The sequence below is a fragment of the Notamacropus eugenii genome, chromosome 3, assembly GCF_028372415.1.
Source record: "Notamacropus eugenii isolate mMacEug1 chromosome 3, mMacEug1.pri_v2, whole genome shotgun sequence".
Classification (NCBI taxonomy): domain Eukaryota; kingdom Metazoa; phylum Chordata; class Mammalia; order Diprotodontia; family Macropodidae; genus Notamacropus; species Notamacropus eugenii.
Genome location: NC_092874.1, coordinates 210655506 through 210668075, shown reverse-complemented (window position 1 = coordinate 210668075; position 12570 = coordinate 210655506). Strand labels below are relative to the sequence as shown.

The window sequence follows — 12570 nt, the reverse complement described above, 5'->3', positions numbered from 1 at the left end:
CAGAAGGATATTAAATTATTTACTTTGATTTGGTTTTACTATTTATTTTAGTTTTTCTTTTGCTCTATTGATGCTAGCTATATCAAAACTTCTCTAATCCATGAAATCATAGCAGATAAATAAAAGCTCAAAAGCCATTTAAGTAGAGTAGGGTTTAAAAGACCTTAAAGATTTTACTATCAAGATATAGTATGGATGGAGCAATATCCCAACCCTATACTCCCCAGTGTAAGTTAGGTTAGTTTTTACTAGAGTTTTTTAATTTTTTTCAATTTAAAAAATATTTATTTATTTTTAGTTTTTGACATTCATTTCTACAAGATTTTGAGCTCCAATTTTTCTCCCTCTCTCCAAGATGGCACACAATCTGATACAAGCTGTACATGTACAATTAGATTAAACATATTTCCATATTAGTTATGTTGTGAAAAAGAATTAAAATGCAGGGGAAAGCCATAAAAAACAAGAAACAAAAAAAGAGAGAGAGAAAAAAGTATGCTTTCATCTGCATTCAGACTCCATAGCTCATTTTCTGGATGTGGATATCATTTTTCATCTTGAGTCCTTTGGAACTGTCTTCAATTGTTGCATTGCTGAGAAGAGCTAAGTCTATCAAAGTTGGTCATCCCACAATCTTACTGTTATTGAGTAAAATATTCTCCTGGTTATGCTCACTTCACAGAATCAGTTTATGTAAATTGTTCCAGGTTTTTTCTGATTCTGCCTGCTCACCATTTCTAATGGAACAATAGCATTCCATTTTCATTCATATAACCACAACTCATTCAGCCATTCCCCATTTGATAGGTATCCCCTCTGTTTCTAATTTTTGGCCACCACTAAAAGAACTGCTATGATTAGTTTTGTACATCTGGGTCCTTCTCCCATTTTTATGATCTCTTTGGGAGACAGATCTAGAAGTGGCATTTCTGGGTCAAAGGGTATGCACAGTTTTATAGCCCTGTGGGCATAGTTCCAAAATGAGTTCCAGAATGGTTGGATCAGTTCATAACTCCACCAACAATGCATTAGTGTTCCAATTTCTCCACATCTCCAATATTTATCATTTTCCTGTTTTGTTATGTTAGTCAATCAGATAGGTGTAATTTCATACTTAAGGGTTGTTTTAATTTTTATTTCTCTAATCAATAGTGATTTAGAGCATTTATGACTATAGATAGCATTATTTCTTCATCTGAAAAGTGCCTGTTCATAATCTTTGACCATTTCTCAACTGGGGAATGACTTGTATTCTTACACATTTGATTCAGTTCTCTATATATTTTAGAAATAAGACCTTTATCAGAAACACTGGCTGTAAAAATTGTTTCTTAGCTTTCTACTTCCCTTCTAGTCTTGGGTGCATTGATTTTGTTCATGTAAAAACTTTTTTTAACTTAATATAATCAAAATTATCCATTTTGTATTTTATAATGTTCTTTTTCTCTTGTTTGGTCATAAATTCTTCCTTTTTCTATGGATTCTACAGGTAAACTATTCCTTGTTCTCCTAATTTGCTTATAGTATCACTCTTTGTATTTAAATGGCACACCCATTTTTATTTAGTCTTGATATATGAAGTAAGGTGTTGGTCTGTGCCTAGTTTCTGCCATACTATTTTCCAGTTTTCCCAGCAATTTTTGTCAAATAGTGAGTTCTTATCCCAGAAACTAGTCTTTGGATTTATCTAACAGTAGACTACCATAGTCATGGACTACTTTGTCTTGTGTACATAACCTATTCCATGAATCCACCACTCTATTTCTTAGACAGTACCAAATAGTTTTGATGATTGCTGCTTGTTAATAGAGTTTTAGATGTTGTGTGACTACTCCACTTTCCTTGCACTTGTTTTCATTACTTCCCTTGATATTCTGGACATTTTGTTCTTCCAGATGAATTTTTATTATTTTTTGTGGCTCTATGAAATAATTTTTGATAGTTTGATTGGTAAGGCACTGAACAAGTAAATTAACCTAGGTAGAAGTATCATTTTTGTTACATTAGCTCAATCTACCCATGAGTAACTAGTATTTTTCCAGTTATTTGGATCTGACTTTGTGTAAAAAGTGTTTTATAATTGTGTTGTGTAATTGTGTAGTTGTGTAATTATGTTCATATAGTTCCTGGATTTGTCTTGGCAGGTAGATGCCCAAATACTTCATATTGTCTACAGTTCTTTTGAATGGAATCTATCTCTTGCTGGTGGGTTTTGTTAGTAATATATAGAAATGCCAATGATTTATGTGGGTTTATTTTATATCCTGCAAGTTTACTAAGGTTGTTTATTATTTCAAGTAGTTTTTTTACTTGATTCTCTAGGATTCTATATTATCTATATTGTATTCCATCATATTATCTGCCAAGAGTGATAGCTTTGTTTCTTCAGTGACTATTCTAATTCCTTCGATGTCTTTTTCTTCTTATAGATAAAGCTAACATTTCTAGTACAATACTCAATAATTGTGTTGATAATGGACGTTCTTGTTTTATTCCTGATCTTATTGGAAATGCTACTAGCTTATCCCCATTAATACGTGCTAGTGATTTTAAATGGATACTATTTTATGTTTTAAGAAGAATTTCATTTATTCTTATGCTTTCTAGTGTTTTTAATTGGAACAGGTGTTTTATTTTGTCAAAAGCTTTTTCTGCACATGTGGGGATAATATGACTTCTGTTAATTTTGTTATTGATCTGGTTAATTATGCTGATAATTTTCCTAATATTGAAGCAGCCCCACATTCCTGGTATAAATCTCACTTCTTCATGGTGTATTATCCTTTTGATAAATTGCTGTAATGTCTTTACTAATATTTTATTTAAAATGTTTGCATCTATATGCATCAGGGAAATTGGTCCATAATTTTCTTTCTCTGCTTTGGCTCTTCCTGGTTCAGGTGTCAGCACCATATTTGTATAGAAAGAATTTGGTAGAACTCCACCTATTTTTTCCTGAGTCACTGAGAAAGGAAGGAACCTCCTTTTTCTTTCCGACTCCTCTCCATAGTAAGAGCATTCAGAGCAGGAAATGGACAAGGAGTCATCGTCCATGTGCAATCTTGCTTCTAACTCATCACATAGAAAAGGGATTAACGAGTGAGGTGTGCCCCTCTAGACTCTAGATCGGTGGATCTATGTGTTCTGCGCTGCTTCCTGCAGCCAGGGCAGCCAGGAAACCGGGTCACTCAGGGAAGCAGGTGGACGGGAGGTGGGGAAAAGCAAGGGTGAACTTCTGCCCTCCTCCCAAGCATGTGAGAATCCACCGGCAAGGGAGCCTCCGGGCAAACCTTTTTTTTGTCGTCCAGCGTTACAGTTGGTCATTGTCACATACACACCCGTTACAAGATAAGGGAGGGAAGGAACGAAGGAGGGTGGAAAGGAAGGAGGCTATTATACTCTGGTACCACTCTTTGCACAGATATTTGAGAAAATAAACACAAAAAACCCAAACTTAAGAACAACGAAAGAATACAAGTTTGTTTGATATACCTTGCAATTGGCTCAGGGGAAAGTATTTTTTCCCCTTTAAGAAACAGACAAAAAGGCGGAGGGGGGCGCTGTTTGTTAAACTTAACAATCTTGCTAACTCTCATCACCCAGCACAAATGCAACTTCCTACATTGCTGCTTCTGCCATACATCTAAATCCGTCATTCCCTCCAACATCCTGGGGGAAAATCCCCAGTGAAAACATGGTTTGCCTTAGTAAGAGGCAATCTTGTCCTTTATGGAAAGGTCTGGTTACCCCTGTGGGTAGCAGGAAAGTCTCCAAGATTCTGCTGTGGAAAACTGCGGAAAGGGGATAATCTGTTAATATTGCTCAGCTTTGAAGGATATAGATATGAAGTGAATTAAGAAACTGCCGGCGATGTTTCGAGCAGAGCTGCTCTAAAATAACTCTAAGCGTATCTTCCTCTCAGGGGCAGATTGCAGCAGAAATCTCTCTCCCCACCCCCACCTCCTATCCCCACTCCAAACGACACCGGCATATCAGGCCCACACCCTCATTCCTCTCTCTGGTCCCGCATGTAACACGAACAGACATAGGTGCTAGTCTTCTTGATCTTTTAGATATTCTCCCCCAGGATCGATTGCCAACCTTTCACATGTATGATTTAGTAGGACTTGAATAAGAAAAATCAGTCCGTTCTTTCTCTTCCTGGTTTTTTTCATTCACCATCCTTCCTGGCTTGAAATAGCCAAAGTCACTGAATTGCACTCGGCACACGATGGCACTACTGCTGAAGCCCTGCTTTCTTCTGTTCTCAGAAAGGTGTTGCTGCTGACAGAGACTGAGCATCTGTAAAGGCCGAGAAAGAGGTAGGACAGCGTTTCTTCTTTGTATATTTTCAGTTTACCAGTTTTGCAAAGGAAGATGCCCCGTTTTCCCTGGACATCTGCCAACGATTTTCAGGGAGCCCTGGTAATTTTTTTTTTTTAAGAGAAACGGCCGTAACCAGGCTTCGCCACTTCGGAACTTGGAAGTTTGGTGAAGAGGGTTGGGGGGGAGGGGAGAAGTGGAGTGTTGAGGTTGTGTAGGAAAGAAGGAAATGGGAGGAGAAGGAAATTGTGCCTTAGGGTGCGGAAGGCTATTGCTACTTGAAGGGAGCTGAGCAGAAGGGCTTGCTAGCCAGTCTGAAAATTGCACTGTGGGATGAGAGGATAAGGATGATCAGAGAGGAAAGTGGCCAGGAACTAAGGCAGCTGGAGCACCAAGAAGTAAATATTTGGTGTGCCTGCTGCAGTGAGACTGCCCAGTGATAATCCTGTCTGATCCCATTTATCTGCTTAACTGGTACTACTCACTATCCGTTGGTCACCCCTCTTGCAAATGAAGCAGAGACCTCTCGGTCCACCAAGAAAATGCCACGGGAAATCAGCGCCTTGGGATTCGGCTGTTGCATTCGTTTTCATGGTTGAACGAGTGACAGAATGTGGTCTACGCGGACCTAACACCCCCTCCCACACACACACACTCCTTAATCCCTGCAGAGTCTGTGTGGTCAGTCACATTGCTTAATCCCTGGTAGAAAAGCTAACAGGAAGTTCGTTCACCTCAGTAGGCAGCCTGTGTAAATTATTCTGTTACTTCCTGCCTTCTTATCGCCTTTTCATTTTTCAGGAACCACCCTTTGGTATAAATTCACTTATAATAAGAACTGGGGTGTTTTGGGTAAGATTTCCTAAAATGGAGACAGGAAATTCCAACTGGGTATGCTAGACAGTATTTGGTTCAGATCTAGTGTTTCTGAGAAATAGGAAGGAAGGAGTGTATACGAAGAATAACTTACCTGTTATTTTAAGGAAGCAGGTTGTATTTTTAAATAACTTAGTGGCTATTTACTGACTTGATAGCAAAATGAAAAGTTGAAACTGAAATCTTAAGTACTTTTGCTAAAATTTGAATTTTATAGGACCGTAAATGTAGAGGATACCTTAGTCTAACTTCGTCATTTTACAATTGAGGAAATAGGGGCCAAGACTTGCCCAAAATCACACAGATGATAAGTAAATAGACCTAGCTTCTTTGACTCCAAATCTATTCCTCAAAAGGCTACCAGTGTTTCAGACAGTATCATCCATGGAGCAGCATAGTGTGGTGGGAAAAGCCTGGACTTTGAGTCCACTTGGAATTAGAAGACCTAGATTCGAGTCCTGAGTCTACCACTTTCCAGTTATGTGAATTCTACTCTATTAACCTCAGTTTCCTTATTTACAAAATGAGGGGATTGGACTAAATGATTTCTAAGGTCTCTTACAAAGCTCTAATAGTCTATGGGATCACTTCCAGTTTTCAAAACACGTTCACGTATATTATTTTGTACTGTATCAATCAAACTACCAAAAGGATACTTCATGGGGCTAGATAAAATAATAGCAGAATTCATTTTGGAAAAACAAAAGATCTAGCATATCAAAGGAATGAAGAGTACCTCCTGACCTCAAATTGTATTATAAAACAATAGTCATCAAAATTATTTAGTACTGGTTAAAAAAAAAAAGAAGTAGATCAATGAAGCAGATTAGAACAGGAAAAATTAAAAATAAAGGAACACTGGTACCGAGTGTTCTACAAATTAGAAAACATAATTGCCTTAGAAAAGAACTCCTTATTTGACCAAAAAAAAAAAAAAGACCAGGAAAATTGTAAAGCTTGTTGATAGAAATTAGGTTAAGAGTAACATATTATAATATATACCAAAATAGACTCATAATGGATATATGACTTGAACATTAAAGTTTATGTTATGAAAAATTAGAAGAGAATCAAATCAACTTCCTTTTACAGCTGTGCCTAGAGGGGAGATTCCTAAACAAACAAGGAAAAAAGATCTTTACAAAATGTAAAATAAATTATTTAGTTACATGATTTTGAAAAGTTTTTCAGAGACAAAATACAACTAAGATAAGAGTTGGGGGGAATCTATGCATCAAATATTAAACCCCAAAACCATTTCTTGATAAATAAGTAGTCAAAGGTTATCAACAGAGTTCACAAAAGAATTATAAGTTCTTAATAGCTATAGAAAAGGATGCTCCAAATCACTAATAGTAAGAGAAAATGCAAATCAAAACAATTCTGAGGTTTTACCTCAAGCCCAAAAAATTAGGAACAGTAATTGTTGAAAGGGTAGTGGAAAGACAGTCATATAATGCACTGTTAGTGAAGCTGTGAATTGGTCCACTCATTCTGGAAAGAAATTTGGAATTTGGCATTTGGACCAAAATGCTCATATTCTTTATCCCAAAGATCTCAGTGCTAGACACATATCTCAGTGATAAAAAGAATGGCCCAATGTACACCAAAATATTTTAACAACTCTTTTTGTAGTAGAAAAGGACTAGAAACAAAGTAGATACCTACACATCAACTGGTACAAGTTATGGTACATTAATGTAATAAAATATTGCTAAGTTGTAAGAAATGCTGAGTATAACAAAAACAAGTATAGGAAGACATGAAATAGAATCAGGGAAACTATATATGTATACATGTAGGTATGTGTGTGTATGTGTATAGGCTACAACAATGTAAATGGGGGAAAAAGCCAACAAAACAATGAAAGGTGAATGCTGTGAAATTATAGTGACCAAGCATGGCACCAAAAAGGAGAGATAAGAAAAGGCACAACCCTCCTCTCTGCAGAGGTGGGGAATAGGAGCATAAAGCAGCACATGTAAAGTCAGACTTTTTAATGTGTCATTGTCTAGTCATGTCTCTTCATGACCCCATTTGGGGTTTTCTTAGCAAAGATTCTGGAGTGGTTTGCCATGTCCTTCTCCAGTTCATTTTACAGATGAGGAAATTGAGGCAAATAGGGTAAAGTGACTTGCCCAGGGTCACACAGCTAATAATTGTCTGAGGCCAGACTTGAATTTAGGAAGATGAGTCTTTCTGACTCCATGCCTGGCGCTCTATCCACTGCGCCACCTAGCGGTCCTTTTAATGTATTACTCAACTATATTTTTTTCCCTTTTTTCTTGTCTTCATTTTTGTCAGAAAGAATAGCTAGCTCTCCTGGAGGGGAAGGAGAAAGATATATTGGGAAATCAAAGTGTTACAGGAACAAAGGACATGAACTAGAGCTACGGAATGAGGGACATTTTCAGAAAAGGCCGATTTGGGCTTTTGCTTTTCTTGACCACACTTGCTACATGGAAGAACTTCTATTGAGGGTGGGGTTGGGTGGCAGCTGGTGAGTAGTGATAATGATACCGCCCCCAAAACTCCGAACGTTACATTAATGAAACATGTTGAAAATTCTTAGAAGAGAACATGAAGAATGTCAGAAGAAAACAATCTGAGTAGTTACTTGCGTGTTACATTTCATTTGCCCTAAAAAGAAGCTATGTAGTTCAAATGCAGTTTCATATTCTTTCATTGTTGAACATATCGAAATATTTATGTTTACGTTTATGTTCATAATTAAAATTTAAAGATATCAATAAATTTTAATATCAAATTTTAATATAATTATTCTATTATGTGGTCATATATTACATAATACTTGTAATGATATATTATCATTAAATATTTAAAAACACTTCCACATTACCTCATTTAATTTCCTTTCATTTATGTTACCTCAAAGTAACTCTGTTTTTGTTTTGTTTTCAGCCAGAATGGGGTCAAGAGAGATGCAAGGAAGAAAGCCCACGGTCTGAGCTTCAATACATGGTGCTCCCTGGAAACCAGCTGGTAAGCAGAGCACTCTCTCTACAGCCTCTCCTGATAGACCTAACCAGGTCTCAGAATCAGACATTTGGATCAAAGCAAGACTCTTCCTGACCATGCTGACAGAATAATTTTAAAAACCATCTAAATTTTGAGCATCTGTGAGTAGGCTTTTCTTCTCCTATCAGCTCCCCACAACCCTGGTCTCCCTCCCTAGGGAATAGGGAGCAGCTATGTCTGATCTGGCTCCAACTCTGCTTTCACAAAGCTCATCTAGTGGGTCTCTCCCTTAAGTGTCCTGGGGCAGAGGAAAAGAGCTTATTTCCAAGGAGCAAGACTGAAACATCAGAAAACACTAACGGTCTTGTTGGCCCAGTCACTTTCATGGTTCTGAAGTCTCCACTTTTAAAATAATTTTTAAAAAAAAATCCATCTCATTTCCCTTCCTGCTCAATTTGAACAACAAAAAGGTAAAAAGTGGAAGAAAACCTTCATCGTAAGCATAAGTCCAGGAAAACAGATTCTGTGAAAATGTATGTACCTTTCTGCATTTTAAGTTAATCACTTCTCTGGAAGGTGATGAATGACATGTTTCATCTTCACTCTTTTGTACTCGTGGTATATCAATTCATCAATCAGAGTTTCAAAGATATTTTTCTTTATGGTGTTTCTATAATTCTTCTTCCACTTCTTATTTCACTCTATATCAATTTATAGAAGTCTTCCCAGTTTTCTTAGAAACTGTCTATTTCATCTTTTCTTATTGCATGATAATATTCCCTTATATTTTTATACTGCATTTTAACAATTCCCCAATAGGAAAAAAGTCTCTTAATTTCCAGTATGGAGCTACTATTAAAAAGAGCCATTTAAAATATTTATATATTTAAATTATATATATATTTAAATTATATATATGTATATATATGTCCTTTTTCTCTTTCTTTGATCTCATATTGCAGCCCAATCTCTAGCCTCCTTTTGGAAGAAGAATGTTGACTTTCACTCGGTGATGAACATCTATCCATGTCCTACACATTCCCATGATTTTGAACTCCTATAGATCATCATCCAAATCTCATTATCCATTCACCACTACTTGATTCCTTGTTTCCCATTCTCCTTAACTTTCCTATCCTGAAGTTCTAAACCAACATCAACCTCTCCTTTCACAGTGCTCCCTGGAATGCCTGTTCCATAGTCAATAACCTTTATTCAAAATCTTTTCCTCTACCACTACTTTTGTTTTATAACTATTACTAAAATCTGGCTCCCTTGGACACCATACCATGCTCCAATCTCCCCCCCCCCCCCGCCTTCCCCCAAAGACACAGCCTCCCTGGCCACTCTTTCCAGCATTGGTTGCACCTTCACTTATTCTCTTGAGGCAAGGGAGTTGGAAAAATCCTTGCTTCCCATTGCCACTTGCAGGTCCTTTTCTTACCTCCATCACTCAATAATAATCTCTCCTCTTTTGAGGTTTATGATATTCATTTCACCCAATCAAAATTCTGATAGCTATTGTCTACAGACATCTAGGTCCTTCTCCTTTCTTCCTCAATAAGTTTGATACATGGCTCATACTTTTTCTTTCCTCCCCAACTCCTGCCCTCATCCTAGGGGACCTCAACATACATATTGATGCCCTCTCAAACACTATAACTTTTCAGTTCCTCAATTTACTTCCCATAACCTATTCCTCCATCCCCTACCCCACTCACATGCAAAGATGATTATACCCTTGATCTTGCCATCACCCACAAATGTACCACCTCCATGTTATAGAATTCCAAATACCTTTATGTGATTATAATCTATTGGCTGCACTTCTTTCTGTCTTCCTTTACCAAATCCAACTCTTTGTCCATGCTATGACCTCCAGTCCCTTAACTTCTCAGTTCTCTTCCAAATTCCCCTAACTTGCAAATCTCCTCTGTACTAACACCCTCTTCTCTTATCCATATCTTGACCTCTTGGTGAAGCAATTCAACTCTACACTGTCATGTTTTCTTTAGTCCCTGGTGCCCAGGTTCAGCTTTGGATCACTCCCATCATCCACTGCCTTTGTCCCTATACATTTACTGTTGAACACAGGTGTAGAAAATCATGCAACCATTCTAGCTGAGACCATTAGAAATTTATGTTGCACAACTTCAACTGCTGTTAGTCAATCCTACTATCCCTCCTTTATCAACTCATTATCCCACTCTCCACAACAGCATTTCTAAATCTTTTCTCCTTCCTCAAATGTTCCATGGCTCCCCCTACTTGTTTCAGAAATAAGAAAAAATCTAACAGGAAAAAATGAGGCCATTTGCCATGAACTCCCTTTTCTTCCATCTGCCTCATCTCATATCACTTATATGATTTTTGCAACCATTTCCTCATTTACCACTGTCTTATGTGATGAAATGGTTTTTACTCCTTGCCAGGGCTAACCAGCTCAACAGATTTCCACCACTGTCATTCCTACTCTCAATTTCTGCCTATCTACTGGCTTATTCCTTATGGTCTACAAATATGCCCATGTCTCCTTCATCCTAAAAATATCCTAATTTGATCTTTCCATCCTTGCTAATTATTGTCCAACATGTCTTCTCTCCTTTGTAACTAAATTCCTTGAGGTTAGTGTCTGTAATTGATGGCTCCACTTTGTCTCCTCTTACTCACTCTTATCCCCTTACAATCTTGTTTCTAACCTTATCATTATGCCAAAATCTCTCTCTTCAAAATCACCACTGATCATTTATTTGCCAAATGCAATAACCTTTTCTCAATCCTTATTCTCCTGACCTCTCTGCAGCCTTTGACACTGTTGATTACCCTCTCCTTTTTGATACTTTCTTCTCTCTACGTGTTTACTCTCCTGGTTCTTCTCTTCCTACCTATCTGACTACACCTCAATCCCCTTTGCTAGATCATTCTCCAAATCATGGCCTCTAACTATAAGTGTCCCACAGAAGCTGTCCTGGGCCATTTTCTCTTCTCTCTATATACTACTTCACTTGGTGATCTTATCAGCTCCCATGAATTTAACTACCTTCTCTATGCTGACGATTCTCAATTTACTTATCCTGCCCTAACCATCTGTTGATCTCTAGTCTCACATCTTCAACTGCCTTTCAGACATCTTTAACTAATATCTTTAACCTTCAACCTCAACATGTCCAAAACTGAACACATTATCTTTGCCCCTAAACCCTCCCCATCTCCTTCCTTCCCTGTAGAGGGCAGTATGATCCTCCTAATCCCTCAGATCCACAAGCTAGGTATCATCCTTGACTCCTCATTACCTCTAATTTCCAATTTCTTGCCAAGGCCTGTCAATTCCACATCTCTAGAATATACTCCCTTCTGTTCTCAGTCATTGTCACCATTCTGGAACAGTCACTTACCCCCTCAAAGCTCTCATTTCTCCCCACTCCAGTCCATCATCGACTTAGCTGACAAATATATCTTCTTAAAATGCAGATCATGCCACTCTCCCATTCAATAAAGTCCAGTGGTCTCATATCAAATCAAATATAACATCACCTGTTTGGTTTTTAAAGGTCTTTATAACCTGGTCCCTTCTTACTGTGACACTTGTCCCAAAGCCTATTAGAATGGGACTCTCTATTCATCAGTGGAGTTGAATGCCCTGCCCTGCAGTAAAACTGAGAAGAGCAAAAGCCTTTTTTAGTCCCCTTTGAGAGTCTTCAAGATTCAAGTCCTCTTTGAGCATCAAGTCACTCTGAGTACTTCTGGCTTCCAGCTTCAGGAGAGAAGATTAAAGAAGCTAACCCCACCTTAAGCTGCTGAAGGAAAAGATGCTGGGAAAACATAAGAGGAGCTGGCAGTCACCATCATCGGGTCATCAGCTTTCAATGCTATAGAATTCAATTCCTTGGGTGAGATCTAGAATTCTCTCCCTCTCCCGATGAGAGAGCTCTTTCACTCTATATTGTGTATACCTTCTCTGATTTCTCTTTCGCTACCAAATTTGGACAAATGGTTTTTCATTTCTTTCTTTTTTTGTTTTTTACAAATTAATTTATTTTTAGTTTGCAAAGTTCACTTCCATAAGGTTTAATTTTTTTCCACATTCCTCCCTTCCCCCTCCCCAAGATGGTGTGCTATCCAATATAAGCTCTACATATACATTACTATCAAACATTTTCACATTAATTATGTTGTATAGAAGAATTAGAACATATAGGAGGAACCATGAGAAAGAAAAACAAAACAAAAAAACAGAGCAAATAGTATGCTTCAATTTGCATTCAGACTCCATATTTCCTTGTCTGGATATGGATGACATTTTCCATCATGAGTCTTTTGGAGTTGTTTTAGGTCCTTACTTTGTTGAGAAGAGTCAAATCTATCAAAGTCAGTCATTGCACAATGTGGCTG

At 37.6% G+C, this 12570-nt stretch overlaps 1 long non-coding RNA gene across 1 annotated transcript; it reads left to right on the top strand.

The window, feature by feature from the left end:
- The first annotated feature begins 4231 nt into the window (after positions 1-4231).
- On the top strand, positions 4232-12403 carry LOC140533902 (uncharacterized). Its single transcript, XR_011977098.1, has 3 exons — positions 4232-4322; positions 8122-8202; positions 11933-12403. It is a non-coding gene; the product is annotated as an uncharacterized lncRNA (long non-coding RNA).
- Positions 12404-12570: the final 167 nt, after the last annotated feature.